At 48.6% G+C, this 17,829-nt stretch overlaps 1 protein-coding gene across 6 annotated transcripts in view; it reads right to left on the bottom strand.

The window, feature by feature from the left end:
• Positions 1-17,829, bottom strand: part of AGAP1 (ArfGAP with GTPase domain, ankyrin repeat and PH domain 1) — a 566,346-nt gene that overhangs the window by 470,768 nt on the left and 77,749 nt on the right. The window lies entirely within an intron of this gene.

Below are 17,829 nucleotides of genomic sequence, written 5' to 3'. Positions count from 1 at the left end.
GACAGCACCTGGACAGGGTTTCCCCAAAGGTCATCAGCAGGCTTGGTCCCGGCAACTTGCAGGGGTTATGCGTTTTGATTCAAGTATTTAAAAATTATCTTAAAAAACTAAAGACTTTGGGGCTTCCCTGGTGGCGCAGTGGTTGAGAGTCCGCCTGCCGCTGTAGGGGACAAGGGTTCATGCCCCGGTCCGGGAAGATCCCACAGGCCGCGGAGCGGCTGGGACCATGAGCCATGGCCGCTGAGCCTGCACGTCCGGAGCCTGTGCTCCGCAACGGGAGAGGCCACAACAGTGAGAGGCCCGCGTACCGCAAAAAAAAAAAACAAACTAAAGACTGCCGTGAGTCCAACAGAGGTAGCTGGGGAACCAGGATGTCCCCCAGCCTAAGGAGGGCCATACAGCAAATGCACGGAACCTGTGCCACCCCGGTGATTGCAAAAGTCACACCAGGGGGGCGAGTGATTTACAGCAGAAGTGCCCCATCTGTAACAGACTCACAGATAGACAGAACCAACTGGTGGTTACCAATGGGGGGCGGGAGGGAGAGGGGCAGGATAGGAGTGGGCGATTAAGAGGTACAGACTACTAGGTAATAAAATAAATAAGCTACAAGGATATATTGTACAGCACAGGAAAATACAGCCATTATTGTATAATAACTTTAAATGGAGTATAATCTATCTGTTGATTCACTATGTTGTACACCTGAAACTAAGTCAACTATCCCTCAATAAAAAAATAAAATATTAAGTATGTTCATACAAAAAAGCACCCCATCTGATTCATCAAGAGGTTCCTTCTCATGTCAGTCACTGCATTTGATTTAGAAATTTTGAACTTACAGTTGGATTATCCAGGAGTGATGAGTACAAGAAGGTAAAAACTATTAGTTTTGCGTACATTGTAAAGTAACCATAAAGAAACGGCACGAGCCAGCTGTGGGCTGTGAAGCACGGGAATATTTCCTTTGCTGTCGTGCATGATTCAGAGCTGAGACACTGCTCAGGGTTCGGGGCTCTGGTCCCAGGAGACACAATAACCATCCCACAAGAAGGAAAGGAAGAGGGAACAGCAGCGAGCCAACGGGTGCCGGCTGGGTGGCTGAGGTGTGCCCTGGTGTCTCCTCTTAATAAGGAAACAAATCCCATCACCTCAAAGGCCAGCACAGTGGAGATTAGGGCTTCCACATGGGGGGGAGCACAAGTCTGTCCCTAGCACTGACCTTAGATAACATTAGTTCTCTGGTCTCCAGGGCTGGGGTGGATAAGGAGGAAGGGTTAGAGTTGATCTCCAAGGCTTCCCGGAGATCTAAAATTCTGCTGATTCTCAAAATTGATTTAACAATCAATATCCACTTACACAGTCCCATCAAATACAGCCCCACAAGACACAGCACCCCTGAGAGCCAGGGCCCTCAGAGTCTTCCCAGCCTCACTTGCCTCCCCGAGACCAGCAGAGGTGCTGTGGAAATGAGAGGAAAGGCTGTGTTTCTGGGTAGTTTCCATGGAATCACGGCATCACTCTCCTGTCGAGAGCACTGCAAGCTATCAGGGCAACCACTGCATTTACACAAGCACATCCAAGAACATAACCTGCTAGGCATGAGAAACGCCTGACACGCAGTGTATGACGTATGCAAAGCAGCATGCCCTTGTTTCCTTCTGGAGAGAGAACATTTTGACCTTGTGGTTCTCTATAATGTTGTAATAACCCACGCTAGTTTATGTTGATTTATTCTTAAATGGCTCTTAGTAAGGCAAATTAATGCATACATTTTTCTTACTTTCCAAAGACAGAGATGTTCTAAAATAGACTTCCCCACTTCATGCTGCTTTCAACAGCTAGTTCTTGTTCATTTCATGTAAACCATCAACTATAAATACCTCAGCTGTATCTGCAGGGGATTTATTAGTGAGCTCGGTTTAGCAAGGGATTTACACCAACAGGAAGTGGCAGGACGGTCACTCCCCTCTGTTTACATGTCTCACTCCCTCCATCTACCGGTGGCTGCTGAAAATGAGTCCTAAAAAAGTCCAGGCTTCAATGTTTCAATAATGGACACTAACAAATCTGTATAGCCTTGCTCCACCTGACTTATAAAGAACAGCATGATTTCAGGCGCTCTACTTAGTTGACAAAATTGAAACCATATGAGCAGGCGAATTACGGCAAGAGTGGACCAGTATGTAATTAAGTAAGGTGAATTCTAGACTTCAGGGACACGGACGTTATGAGACTGTACCTCAGTGTTTAGGTTGGATTCGGGGTGCCCGGGGTTGCTATCACTGTTTCTGGCTGACCAGAGGCCACGCTTCCCCGGGAAGCCTGCTTTCCTAAGGGTCAGCTCTAAGAAGCAGTGATGGGCCCCAGCAGCTGTTTTTAAGGCGTCCTAACCATGCTGGCTGGGTCCCCAACAGATCCTTGGTTTTCCAGCCACTTCCCCTGGATGCTGGGCTTCACTTTTCACTCCCTGACTGGGGCACTTATGCAAGGCTGCCTCCATACTCTCTGAGACCCCTTTTCTGGGGAAATGTGAGCTAGTTCTTTAGGCGTGAAATAGACCCCTCTGGGCTCCACACCTGTCCCATCTGGCCCATCCCCACCTCCCAGGCTCTCAGACAAACAGACAGCCCTCTTCCTCCTCATCAGTGCCAACTGGGGGGTCCCGACTCCAGCCACCTCCTCTGGATAGGCTGAGGTGAAATTTCCTTAAAAATTATTTCAATGTCTTTGTAACTGTGTTGATATCATTAAAAAAAAAAAGTCTGGAAAACTACACATCCTATTCCCAGTCCTTTAAAATAACAAGACTGCTCATGGAATGCCGATCGTGGTGCCCAGCACACAGACGTGCTCCACATGAAGGAAGGACAGGACAAAGTAAGCTGGACAGGACCATATCATCATTTTAAAAGCTGGAACAGCAGAGAGACCAGAAAGCTACTCCTGTGTTTATGAAGGAGAAGGACAGGCGAGAGAGACCACTGCTGATTCCAGTTTTCTTTTTCATGTTTAATAATAAAAATACTATTTAAATAGAAAACAAATCAAAACCTAATTTTGCTACGAAGAACAGACAGTATTAGAATGCACTTAATCACCAGAAGGGGGCAGTGTCTTCAAGACTACGTAAGTCCTTACCTTGCCTCAAGTCAGCTCAAACACTGAAAGCCCACGAGACTAAAAATACACCAGGTTTCCGTTTAAATATCTCACTCTCCACTTCCTTTATATCACTTAAAAAAAAATTATTACATGTGAACCTACAATTAAAATAAAATTTTAATTAACATAACATAGTTATGATATATTATAAATTAATGCAGATATTGGTTCATCCTTTTCCTTTCATAGCTGTGGTGCTCTCTTACATTACATGAATACACATCTTCTGAAAATCTCAAAGCCACAGGTAATTCTTTTTTTTTTTTTTTGCAGTATGCGGGCCTCTCCCCGCCGTGGCCTCTCCCGTTGCGGAGCACAGGCTCCGGACGTGCAGGCTCAGCGGCCGTGGCTCACGGGCCCAGCTGCTCCACGGCACATGGGATCCTCCCGGACCGGGGCACGAACCCGTGTCCCCTGCATCGGCAGGCGGACTCTCAACCACTGCGCCACCAGGGAAGCCCGCCACAGGTAATTCTGATGTACCCTGCAATCTGAGAGTGGCTGACATCAATAATCAGTATGGAACTACGGACCCACAACTTGTCCACCATCATTTCCCGCCATCTCAAACATGGCCAGATAAAGAGGGCCTTAAGCAGGATGGCGTCACCTCAGGCTTGTTCCAGAAGCTCAGCGGGCTCTCGAGGCCACTCTCCTGGCCATAGTCCCAACACCCACCATCTGATCATCACTGACTGCAGTGCTCAGACACCCTCTCTTTACGTGGAGCCAAAACGTCTATTCCTGGGATCCCGACATTCATGGGAGCCTTGCAAGGAGCAGTTACACCTACCCCGCCTTCTATTTCCCAATGCCTCCTCTTGTCTCCAGGAAAAGAGGAGCTTCAACCCTAAGAGGGCATGGCTTTCCCGCCACTACCACCCTGAACAACCTCAGCCAGACTCCATGTTCCACGCACGTGTGGCCCACAGTGGACGCTCTGGCTTCCCTCGGTCTCAACTCTGCTACGATTACTGGTGTCAAGTCCGTCCCAGGCATGTCCCACTGTGAACAAGGAGGCCTGCTTGGAATTACTGATCACACCTGCAAGGAGGAGGGCCTGAGACGTCCCCTGGAGCACCCTCTGCCAGTCTGTGCCACCAGCCACAAATCCCCCCGTGGTCCTAGTTCCAAAACTGCCAGCCTGGAAGCAGCCTCTTCTGGAGCCCAGCCCCCCAGAACACTGCAAGTCGGGGTCTTGTCCAAAGGAAAGGTCCCCCAACTCGGTCATCACTGGGCTCCTTCTATACGCCCTGGTTTTTCTCCTGGTCCTCAAAAGCGTGGTGTCCAGAGCAAAGCCCACGTCCCAGCGGTCTGAGCTGTCGGGGACAAACACCTCCTCCATCTGGGGCGGGGATGACAGGCACAGATCCCGGCCACCTCACCGACCCCACTGGACATAGCTCCCCGTCCAGCTGGGCCTGGACCTCTCAGAATCGGAGCTGCCTCAATTTACTCCCATCTCAGACTTGAGGGAAACATACACAGCAAATGGGGCACACTAGCTCTTTGGGGACCACATCCCACTAAGAAAAAGAGCGACTGACTCTCTGAACCCAAACCCATCGGCCTTTAGGACACGTCCCACCAAGGGCTGCCGGGTTCCAGACTCAACGCCAAGACGTCACGTTATTTCCTGCTCAATTCCATCGCATCGAATCAATTCATTCCTATCGCTGTGTATGGAATTTTTTAAAATGTCTCTGATCCCATCAGATTCGACGGGCAGGTTTCTTTACCCTTGGATTCGATGGACCAGCTGTGGCTGAGGGTGCCATCGGGGGCTTTGCTGGGCGTGACCTTCGGGAAGCCCACCTCTGCTTGATCACTGTCCCAGCATGGCCTCCCAGTGAGCCGGGAGGCCGTGCGGGGAGGGGAGCACTCTGCCACGCTAGCATCCACTGGAGGCCCCTTGCAGAGGGCCTGTCCCTTTCTTTGCATCTCATTCCCAAAATAACAGATAAGGTCCTTCTTCTGAGATCCTTTTGTATTCTTGGCTGGGCTCAGCTTTTCTGACACTCCTCTCCCAGCTCATCCCTCGTGCTTGTCCACCACCAACCTCGTGCCCATCTTCACACCCAACCTGGACGCCAGGCAGCTTGGCCTCCGTGCCCAGCATTAGTATATGCAAACACCCATACCGCTGGGAGACGTGGCATCGGACAGAGCAGGAAGGATGTGCACCGAAGGCTTAATGATATTCATCTTTGTGGAGAGAAATTATGGTTGCTTTCTATTCATGTTTTTATAATAAGAAAAACTAGAACTACTTTTTAAAATCCAAACCTTAAAAAAGTTCCCACTGAGTAAAAACTGGGATAGATGGTAACAGTGACAGAAAAGGAAAGATACTTCCTAATCCTTCCCAAACCTTCTCCTAAGGGATCTCGCCTCTTCCTCTCTCTGGACTCTTTGGAATTCTGTGTCCCTTTACCTGGACCGTCCCCACCTGTGCCCTCCTTCTCCCTCCTGGCAATACGTGATGACACAAACCCTAAGATGACCATCACTTCCTCTGATCATCTTCACTCCAGAATAATTTAAAATATAAAGACAGTCATCCCAAAAAGAAAATGACACCTGTAGCTGGCAAGGCCCTCCTTCCCCGTTGAAGAACCAGGAGTTACATGTGAAAAGTTCAGGTAGAGGGAAAATTCAAAAATCAGACACCAAAAGAAAGATATCTCTCAAAGCATAAGGGTACCTGGCAACCTTTCTTGAGGGCTGGACCCAAGCAGGACCAGGGAAGGGCATTTCCAGAACTCCTGGAGAGAGGAGTGCTTGGAAACTGTGGCAGAGTTATTACTACAGACTGAATGTCTGTGTCCCCCCAAATTCATATGTTGAAACCTAACCCCTAAGGTGATAGTATTTGGAGGCAGGACCTTTGGGAGGCCATTAGGTCATGAGGGTGGAGCCCTCATGAAAAGGATTAGTGCCCTTATAAAAGGGACCCCAGAGGCTCCCTGGCCCCTTCTGCCACATGAGGACACAGTGAGCACACAGCCATCTATGAACAAGGAAGCAGACCCTCATCGACACCAAATCTGCTGGTGCCTTGATCTTGGACTTTCAGCCTCCAGGAGTCTGAGAAATGGTTGTTTGCTGCTTAAGCCCCCCCAGTGTATGGCCCTTTTGTTACAGCGGTCTTGACTGACTAATGCAGGTATATTCCAAGTAAAGGAAACACAGGTGTATTTCAATATGGAAACAAATAAGTAAGCACAAGCATGAAGAACAGCAGAAATCCAAACTGCTGATAACCTTAGGGGCCAGTTAAAATTCTGAAGTAAGCTCGGAAAACAAGCCACTTGAGACCCTCCTCTGCTGGAAGAGTCTTTAAGGAGTCCCATCCGTAACAACAATCTCCAGTATATTCTATAAAGGGAGCCCACCTGTAGTCACAGAGCCTAGGGATAAATTTTAGTCATGACATTTACAGCATTCTCTATCTGTAATTTACACTAATAATCTCCAAGTAAAGAAGGATTTAAAAGGAAAAGAAAAAGTAATCACTTGTGTCTCTCTGTGAACTTAAGGAAATCCAAAAATCTTCCCAAAAAGGAACTCAGGAGTGTGAATGAATAGAGTATAACTTCTTAATAACCGGCTCTGGGAGACTGTTAATAGCTCTACTAAAAGCCAAGTATTACTTTAAATCAGGATTTTACTATGTGGAGGGGTTAAGTGTTGGAGGCCACACCTGACCAGGTGTGTCAGCAGTAGTGAGTCAGGGGTTCTAAAGAGGTTTGCCCATCTCAGCACCGAGGACAAGCGCCAGGGTGAGGGGTGGAACTGACTTTAAATATAGAAGAGGGGGAGTGGGTGGGAGGTTGATTGTAGAGTCCTGGAAGAAGGAGAAGGAACCATAGTTTTCCCTTCATTCTAAGGTACTTTATCCATAACGAATTCTGAGAACTACCCTTCCCTGTGACAATTTTCATTGAGCAGTGGTTGAACAAAATCCTCCAAGTAAACTGAAAGTTCCTAATACCCAGCAAATGACGGAGCTTCAGTTCCTGGGAGGCTGTGGGAGAGCAGCAGGACTTGGTGTTTACCCCTGGCTCCCCACCTCCAGGGTGGCAGCTCCACTCACTACCACCCCTGCCTCAAGCACCCCTCCAGTAAAACAGACTCTTGGGCAACAAAGGAAACAGTATCTTTCCAATCCTTCCAATTACGTCAGGCTCCCACTGAGCTCAGAAGTCAAGTCACACCTACGATTATTAGAGGGAAAATGCAGAACTCAAAGAAAGGTGTCTTCTCCAATTTTCTTTCACTCTCCAGCTGTCTGTAGCTCCATCTGCTTTTTAAAAGACAAGACTCAGTCCTCCTTTGATCAGAAACTCTTTTCTACTTTTCCACCTGCTGGTCCCTAGTAGAAAGCTCTCCACGTAAGGAGGAGATAAGAGGTATCTGTGTTATTGACAAGTGAAATACAAGTGATTCGATTATTGCAGCCATGTTTATATTTGGGTAAGACCTCCTCCCTATAAATGGTTCAAAAATTATTCAATTCAAGGCTTTGACTGGTCCATTCAACTAAGGATTTAGCAAGCAGTTCATCATTAACCTGCAAAAGAATGAACTAACAACAGAGTCAGTGAAACTGTCTGTCTGCATGGGACTGAAAACCGCCACCCTGGTAATTTTTTTTTTTTTTTTTTTTTTGCGGTACGTGGGCCTCTCACTGTTGTGGCCTCTCCCGTTGCGGAGCACAGGCTCCGGACGCACAGGCCCAGCGGCCATGGCTCACGGGCGCAGCCACTCCGCGGCATGTGGGATCTTCCCGGACCGGGGCACGAACCCGTGTCCCCTGCATTGGCAGGCGGACTCTCAACCACTGCGCCACCAGGGAAGCCCCCTGGTAATTTTTTGAGTCTTGATAGGGTTGCCAGTTACACGCGCGAGTTCTCCTGGTGGAAAGTCTCAAGCTCAATTACACTCCAGTGAAACGTGCCCAAGAAAGCCGCCACGTGTGCACCATCCCCTGACCCACTGTCCAGCACCCAGAGTCCAGCACCCAGCGTATCCTGCTGTACCCAAAACACCCTTCCGAAGTGAGTCTGCAAGAGGTAAGCATGGGTGGTCCGCCAGTGGTGAGTGCAGTGGCTCCTGTCTCTCCCAGATTATATACCCCTGCAGGCAGCCTGAGGGCTCAGCCACCCCAACTCGTGTGTGTGTGTGTGAGTGCGCACGTGCGCGCGTACACATGAGTGAACCCACACCATAGTGTTGAGTCATACTGAGTCGACTAAAGTCCTTACACCTACTGTTTATCCAGGAGGCGTTTCTTTTCAGCCACGCTTCCCCCACCTGTACCTGACTAGCTGATCAGCCAAACTCCTGCACCTCTTCCTTGCCCCTGCCCACATCTAATCCACAGTCAGAACCTGTCTCAACACGCCCCTCGGTGCCAGCTGCAAGCTTAAAGGATTCCTCCAGCTGGTTTTGGTTTGCATAAATCCAGGCTGCAAGCGGCCGAAGCTCTTAACCACTCCCCCTGCCGTCTCAAGATACGCTCCAACTAAACAGAAACGACCAGACTGGCTTTATTTGGGGGTCTGCACAAAACAAGGAGCTGACCCCACAGCAGAAATTAAGACGATGGTGGATGCCAATGGGTGAAAACCTGGTGTGCGACAGATCTGAATGTACCTGTTGCTTTTAACTTCTAGTTTTTAGGAAGGAAAAAATATATTTAGTTAAAATGGACTCACACTTCTGTGGGATTCTTTTTTTTTTTGGCCGCACTGTGAGGTATGTGGGATCTCTTAGTTCCCTGACGTGGGATGGAACCCATGCCCCCAGCACTGGAAGCACACAGTTTTAACCACTGGAAGTCCCTGTGGGATCTTTTTAAGCCTCTCCTTCAAACCTCCCATTCACCCCGAGCCTCCACGGGATGGCTGGTGCCACCCCCCTCCTTCCACAGACTGGATGTCAGCATGACCCCGCTCTGCCCTTTTCCTGGCAGACAACTGCTGGCCTGAGATAAAGTCACAGGTCCAAAGACATTCCTTTGGCAAGATGGCCATGGCTGTGGTCTTCTAACAGTGATGCCCAGTCTAGGGTGGCCTGCCTGAACTTGTCCCTTTCAAAGCTGCCCCAGGGGCTTCCCTGGTGGTGCAGTGGTTGAGAGTCCACCTGCCGATGCAGGGGACATGGGTTCGTGCCCCAGTCCGGAAAGATCCCACATGCCACGGAGCGTCTGGGCCCGTGAGCCATGGCCGCTGAGCCTGAGCGTCCAGAGCCTGTGCTCCGCAATGGGAGAGGACGCAACAGTGAGAGGCCCGCGTAGAGCTAAATAAATAAATAATTTTTAAAAGCTGCCCCAGGACCTTGGCTTTGGCCTTTCACCTCTACGAATCAGGGAGAAATGAGGATTATTCTGGAAAATGCACATGTGGGTCTGGAGATGGCCAGTTAACTAGGGAATCATTTCAACCTTAAAACACAGGGGCACCCAGCAGGTTCAGAGCCAAATCCTACCAACAGTTTTAAATGAATGGAAAGCTCTTTTAAACATTTTCCCCAATTCCAGAAACACATTTCATCAAAAAAGTTCTGTAAATTCTCGCCAAAGCTGCTGCCCGGGGTCATTAGTGTTAGAAAGGAACGTCAGGACCCGGCACAGTACGCTGTGATTCCCGGGAAGCTGGGAGCAAGGGCGCTGACCCCAAACTCTGGTGATGGAGAGATGGGCTGAGGCCCCAGGCTTCCAAGTTCTGACGGATTCTGGGCTCCCCTGGGCCATGACCCCAGCTGCAGAATCCTTGAAGCCCGCTCCATGCTTTTGTTATAAATCACAGCTGAGAAACATTTACACATCCTTCTAAAAGGGTACTGCTCTTCAATGTGAGAAGCCCAAATTTTGGCGTCCCTTTGATCTCAAGGTTGCCACTGAAACCTGACCCCATGATTATGCGCACGACCCGGTGACCCAACAGCAGAGGGCCCTGTCAGTGCAATGAGGGGCCGCCACTTCTAAGGGGACACCGTGTGGTTCTCAATGGTTCGCCACTGGCATTTGGGGGCGAGACAGTTCTACACAGGGCAGGCCTGTCCAGCACATTGGGAATGAGTAGCAGTCCTGGCCTTAGGGCACTAAAGGCCATGGTGTGATAATCAAAACTGCCACCACACATTGTCACACTGCCGCTGGGAGCAGCACCGCCCAGCTGAGAGTGGAAAGGGCAGCATATTCATAGGTCTGCCAAGGTCAGGCCCAACCTGGGGCCAGAATGGGTTGAAACCACAAACAGGAACCCCAGGGCCACATCTGGGGGCCAGATGTCTCTTCTCCTACGGGGCTGGCACCCCCACGACATCCCCTCTTGACTCCGCAAGCCTTTCTCCAGCATCACTCCCATCACAATCGTGTGCTGTCTGCTGCAGTAACATCTTCCTTGGATGGGACAAAGAGCTCACATCCCTTAAAGGCTGCTGTAATCCCTCAGGTTCTTTCTTGAAGGCCTTAAAGATCTCCCTGGGGGCTTCCCTGGTGGCGCAGTGGTTGAGAGTCCGCCTGCCGATGCAGGGGACACGGGTTCGTGTCCCGGTCCGGGAGGATCCCACATGCCGCGGAGCAGCTAGGCCCGTGGCCATGGCTGCTGAGCCTGTGCGTCCAGAGCCTGTGCTCTGCAACGGGAGAGGCCGCAACAGTGAGAGGCCCGCGTACCCCCCCCCAAAAAAAAAAGATCTCCCTGGGTAAACACGCAACAATAAAACCTTCCTGCTTGCTATTCAAATAACCACATTCCACAGTTTTCTTCTTACACATTTCAAGCTTTGCCACCAACCGTTGTCATTTTTCAGGATGTCTCTGTGTTTGCAGGACATCCATAGTAACATCACTAAGTTTTCTTTTTTCCTTTTAAATAGCTTCCATCAGTTTCACACTCAGTCCATTAAAAACAGAATATAGACAATCATCCTACTTTATGATCAAATTCTGTATAAATCTGGGGTCATAAAACAAGCTTTAAGACTCAGCATCTTGACACACAGTGTATAACTTCCAAGTGCCAATCTCTTTGAGCATCAGTTTCTTTTTTTTGTTTTTTGTTTGTTTTTCATTTGTCAATTATTTTATACCTACAGAAAGGCATGCCAAGTACACGTATAATCTCTTCAAAACTTAATAATATATGAAGGGAAAAGAGATAACAAGGACTATCATGATATATAACCACCCTCCTCCAAATATATACACTGATTTAATGAAATGATGCCTGGAACATAGGCACAAAATAGACAATAAGTATGTATAGAATACCTTGAAGAAAATGTCACAACACTGTAAATCAACTATCCTCCAATAAAAAATTTTTTAAAAAGAAATAAAAATAACCCTGCTCACAAAACTAAAAAAAAAAAATTTTAAATAAAGAACCATTAGGATGGAAGGTGAGCATTTCATTATAAGCATCAGTTTCTTGATAAGAAAACCTCACTCCATACCTCACGCAGTTATAATAAGGACCAGATAATGTAACAAGCTCTGCACAAGTGCTGGGAAGTCATAAGGCAAGGGCAGCGGTTAGTACTTGTTATTCCCCATCATCATGGTGGGGCTGCACCATTACTGGATAAAATCTAGAGCATCTTATACCCACTGCTCAGAAGCAGAGAAAGCACCTCTCACACAGAGCCTGATTCAAAGGTTCTCACTTGATTTTTTTTTTCTTCCACCCTGTAGCTGAGCTGTCACTGTTGGGTATTTATCGAAGTGCCACAGTTAAAATACAAGGGGCCAAAGAAGCGAAAACAAAGTAAACACAAAATGATAGCTATCATCAATTAATTAACTGATCCTAGATAACGACTCTGGAACGATTCCTGTACTTGAGGATGCCCTAAACTCAGGCACACAGAACCTCTTCTTTAGAGCAAGTGTCACTTATTCCAGGAGTGAAGGCACCCTTGGGATCATTTGGTGCTTCCTCGAGGGAACTCCCAGAAAGTGGGAAAGTACACCTGCCAACCCCCCTCTGCCCAGCACCTACAGAGAAGTCACTGCCACCTAGAGGGAGATGAAAGAAAATAAGGAAGCACCCTAGGATGGTTAATTTTATGTGTCACCTTCTCTGAGCCACAGCGCTCAGCTATCTGATCAGACATTATTCTGGATATTTCTATGAAGGTGCTTTTTGGATGAGAAACATTTAAATTGGTAGACACTGAGTAGAACAGACTGCCCACTATAGTGGGGATGGGCCTCAATCAATCAGTTGAAGGCCTTCAGAAAAAAAGACAGACATCCTCCAAATAAGAAGAATTCTGCCAACAGATGGCCTTTAGACTTGAGATGGAACATCAACTGTCCCCTTCATATTTTGGGCTTATACCTCCATAATTATGGAAGTCAATTCCCTAACATAAATCTCTACCTCAGTTAAAAAAGATAAAAAAAAAAAAAAGGAGGAAACAGGCAAGCGGCCAGCATTTCCACATTCTCAACAGTAATAAGAAACACAATGGGGGAAAGTTTAGAGGTTCCTCAAAAAGTTGAACAGAATTACCATATGACCCAACAAGGCAGTTTCTAAGTACATCTCCCAAAGAAATGAAAACCAGTAACTTGAGTAAATACATATACACACATGTACTAGCAGCAGCACCCTTCACAACAGCCAAAGGTGGAGACAGCCCAAATGTCCGACAACCGATGAGTGGACAAACTGTGGTTGGAGTCCAACAAAGCAATACCATTACCCAGCTTTTAAAAAAACTGCTGACACGGTACCTCAGGGATGGACCTCAAGAACATCTGAGCGCAAGAAGGCAGACATGAAAGTCCGCAGTGTCCAATTCCATTTCTTTGAAATGTCCAGAATAGGTAAATCCACAGAGACAGAAGCCGACTGGTGGTTGCCAAGGACCTGGTGGGGGGCAGGGGGGCGGATGGGGAGTGACTGCTAAGGGTACAGGGTCCCCTCCTGGGGCAATGCAACTGTTTTGGAACTAGACTGAGGTGGTGGTCACACAACATTGAGGATGTACTGAATGCCACTGAAGTGTTCATGTTTAAATGGTTAATTTTTCGTTACGGGTGTGTTACATCCCTCAATCACTAAAAGCAAGGACCACAAAAATGGCAACAACAAAAGGGCCGGGCCGGTTCACCCGCTGGGAGCCTGACCCAAGGCTGTACTGAGTCCCAAGAAGACTCTTGTGCCCGAGGAAGATGCCTGTAAAAGGAAAAGGTCTGAGACCACAGGGCACAGGGAGATGAAGGTCATCTGACCAGGAAGCAAAGGCATCGCCTGGAAACCTTCAAGTACTGACCAGGGCTCCTTCAGGACAGCAGCCTGATGGCCCCAAAATGCTCCCTGTCTGACCTCACAGTAAGACCATCAGGGGCTCCCAAGATGCCTCCCACAAGGAGAAAAGGGGCCCGGCTCACAGAAGCCGGCTGGTCATAGCAGAGGAAACCTTTCGCTTCTGATCTCCTAGCTGGACAGACTCTGCCCCAGTGCACCCTTACCTAAAAGTTGTAATTTGGCCAAAAAGCCGTGAAAATGGGCACCCACTGTAACAAGAGTTGAGGAAACGATCATTTTGTTTCCTGATTTTCTTTCCAAGATTACTAAACTGGGTACCTTTTAACTTTAGCCAGTGATAATGAAACCCTCAATTCTTCTAAGACTTAGACTATCAAAGAAAAGGAAACAATTTTAAGATATAGGTTTGTATATCTAGATAGATACAGATGCCTAATATGCATGATTTATATGATAGACAGGTAGACAGGAATACACTAGAGATGTATAATTTTGACCCTAAAAACTGAAAAACTATCAAGCTTTAACACAAATATTTAAATAGTGCACTGATTTTTTTTTAATTCTGGTGAAAATATACACATAACATAAAATTCACCATCCTACACATGTTTAACCACGGAATTCAGTGGCGTTAGGAACATTCACTATCATTTTAAAGGTCTCCATCACGTCCCCGGCTTCTCACAAAGATACCCTGGAGTAGTAACGCAAGCAGGTCCCTGGGCCCCAGGCCCAGCTCCAGACTCCACTGCCATCACACTCGGGCCCTGGGAGCCCAGTCCAGACGCAAGTGACCTGCCTCTCAGCAGGGGCGGTCCTGATGGAGTCACCACCGCAGCCGGCCCCTGGGATGGTCTCTGTGAACACCGTCCCGCCTAGGCAACAGCCCTGTTCACACCAGGCCCGGCTTGGGTTTTTCAATCAGCACAAAAGGCAATCTATCAGGTCAGAGCCCACAGACATGAGGCTTTTGTGCAGCGCTGACAGAGGGTGACATTTCAGGAACGGCCAGCCCGCCCTCCCTCCCAGAGGAGGGGCAGATGAGACCGTGTTGAAGGCACTTTTTGTTTATGGCTCAATCAGCCGAGCCATCATAGGGTGATGACACACACTCGCTGCTCGGGGGACGCTCAGGATGCTCGGAGAGAATGGTCACGTAAATAACCGGGACCGGGGCTGGGGCCAGGGCCACACAGCAGTGCTCTGGGCCGCAGGGACTCTGGGCCACCATTGACCCCAGCAAGCGACACGAGAGCATCCGATGACTTCCAAACACAAAAGGACTCAGTTCCACGCAGGCACTCGGCTAGAGGCAGCGTCCATTCCAGCCAAGGCTCTGGGCAGAGGGTCAAGACGCCGGATTAAATCAAAACTGTCCAGGGGAGGCCACCAGACACACGCAGCTACCGAGCACCTGAAATGAGGCTGGTCCGAATGAGATGCACCAATGGGTGAACAACGCGCCGCAATCCAAAGGCTTACAACCAAAAAGGATGATATCTACCCCCCTAATAAATCCGATATATTGCAGATGGGAAGGACGGGACTTTGGATGTGCTGGATTAGACACAATATGTTAATGTCTCAGTAAAATGAATTCCACCTGCTCCTTTTTACTTTTTTTTAATGTGGCTACTTGAGAATTTTTAAGGACTCGTGGCTCACATTCTATTTCTACTGGACAGAGCTGCTAAGGGACCTCAAGAAAGACCCAGATTTCATGACAATATAAATTCTTCCCTTGGGGAAGATGCAGAAGTGGAGTTTGGCATGCAGGGTACGGGTGGGAGATGCAGATCTGTGGAAGGAGGGGAGAACCAGGACCCGCGGGGAGCCCTGCAGCATGTGCAGCCTGTCGGTATCATCAGGATGGGCCCAAACGGCCAGACCATCATGCCAGGCAGACCACTGGAAGAGGGCCCAGAGGGATGTGCCCTTACATGGGCCTCTCTTTCTGCAGGGGCTACAGCCGGTGATGCTCCCTGCAGCTGGGCAGCAGTCCTCCCCAGGAGGGGCCCCCAGCACCCAGCATCCATCTCCTGTGTCCTCCACTTGCCCATCTGCAGTACTCACGCCGGCCGCCACCACACAGCATGACCACTGGTGAACATGGCAAAGATACACACCACGAAGTTCCTCAAAGCAGATGCTGGGTCAGCTCATTAAAATTAGGCAACGCTTCCAGGTCACGCAGGGACCAAATGCTCACTGAGCACTCAGGGTACCACCTCCCAGCTCCCAGACAGCAGCTTCATAAAAAAAGCCTGGAGAATGAAATGAGTATGGTGCTTGATGGACTGCACAGACTCATGGCACAGAGGTGAATGGACAAAGCCCAAACCCTCCTTCTGCCCTTTGTCTGTGGGGAACCTGAGGCCCTATGTCACGCAATATACTGAGTGTCAGCAGCACCGTGACCCTGGCCTCTGGGTCCCCAGCCTGGTGCTCTGCCTGCAGGTCCCCAGATGTTTCGTTCTTGCCAAAAGCTCAGCCACCTGATGCCAACTGCTATTCCCAAGGAGCTTTCCAGCTCAACTCCTGGGTGGCAAGCTTGTCACTTGAATGTCTCAAGTCACTGTTCCTCCACAAGGGCCCCAGAGGCAAGATCATGCTGCACCCCCCAATTCCAGGTCAGACTCTTGGGATGGCGCTGCTGCAGGAAGAACTCAGTATTCCCAGATAAGATGGGTCTTGGTCAGCTCTGGCTGCTGTAACAACACTCCACAGACTGGGTGGCTTAAACAAGAGATGCTTATTTTCACAGTTCTTTTTTTTTTTTTTTTTTTTTTGATGTGGACCATTTTTAAAGTCTTTGTTGAATTTGTTACAATACTGCTTCTATTTTAAGTTTTGGTCTTTTGGCCACAAGGCATGTGAGATCTTAGCTCCCCGACCAGGGATTGAACCCACACCCCCTGCCTTGGAAGGCGAAGTCTTAACCACTGGACTGCCAGGGAAGTCCCCTATTTTCACAGTTCTTGAGGCTGGGAAGCCCTAGATCAAGGCACCAGGCAATCTGGTTTCTGATGAGAGCTGCTTCCTAGCTTGTGGAAGGATGCTTTCATGCTGTGTCCTCAAAAGATGGAGAGAGAGGTCTCTCTGGTATCTCTTCTTATAAGGGCACTAATCCCATCATGGGGGCCCCACCCTCATGACCCCATCTAAACCCAATCACCTCCCAAGACCCCACCTCCTAATACCATCACACTGGGGTTTGGGGCTTCAACATGTGGATTTGGGGAGGACACAGTCCATAGCAAGGTACACCAAAACTTTGTCATTAGTTGACCTTCACGGCTACAGAAGAAGAGAAACTTCTCTTCTGCTAAATCCTCAAACTTCCTCTACCTGGCTCAAAATCATGTTTGGTTCTTCTAGCCAGGATCTGTCAGTTGAAAGTGGCAGGTGAGTGTCAGGAAACTGGCCATGGACATTCACACCCATCTCTCTGCCTCCTCAAGCTACATCCTCACTGAGGGCCAAGTGGACCACCTCCACCACTCCGCACCTTCAGCCCCACAGGTCCCTCTGCCTGCAGATTGCTGAACGCAGCCATCCCCTGGTCCCATGCCGCAGCCTGGCCCGTCTGCGCCTGTTTCCCTGGGTGCTCGGTTGGAACTTCTACCTCTGGTGGACAATGAGCTTGGGATTAACAGATACACACTACTATATATAAAATAGATAACCAACAAGGCCTTACTGTATAGCACAGGGAATGACACTCAATATTTTGTAATAACCTATAAGGGAGAAGAATCTAAACAAGAATATATAACTGAATCACTCTGCTAAACGCCAGAAACTAACACAACATTGTAAAGCAACTGCACTTCAAGTAAAAAAAAAGAAAAAAAAAACTGTATATTCAGTGTGATCACAACAATGTACAAAAAAAATCTGTGGGGACTTCCCTGGTGGCGCAGTGGTTAAGAATCCGCCTGCCAATGCAGGGGACACGGGTTCGAGCCCTGGTCCAGGAAGATCCCACATGCCGCGGAGCAACTGGGCCCTTGCTCCACAACTACTGAGCCTGTGGTCTAGAGCCCGTGCACCACAACTACTGAGCCTGTGTGCCACAACTACTGAGCCCGCATGCCTAGAGCCCGAGCTCCACAACAAAGAGGTCACCGCAATGAGGAGCCCGCGCACCACAACAAAGAGTAGCCCCCGCTCGCCACATCTAGAGAAATGCTGTGTGCATCAACGAAGACCCAACGCAGCCAAAAATAAATAAATAAAATAAATTTATTTTTTTAAAAAAATCTGTGAATGAAAAAAAGAAAAATATTCTTTTCAGGGAACACTGTTTTACAAGACTGGAAATCAAGAAGGAAAATGATGTGGCTTCAGCTTTATGAGACGCTTTAGAGAACAC

This window comes from Mesoplodon bidens (assembly GCF_964165515.1).
Source record: "Mesoplodon bidens genome assembly, chromosome: 8".
NCBI classification, from domain to species: Eukaryota; Metazoa; Chordata; class Mammalia; order Artiodactyla; family Ziphiidae; genus Mesoplodon; species Mesoplodon bidens.
The sequence above is the reverse complement of the archived record's forward strand: the minus strand, read 5'-3'. Positions and strand labels throughout refer to the sequence as shown.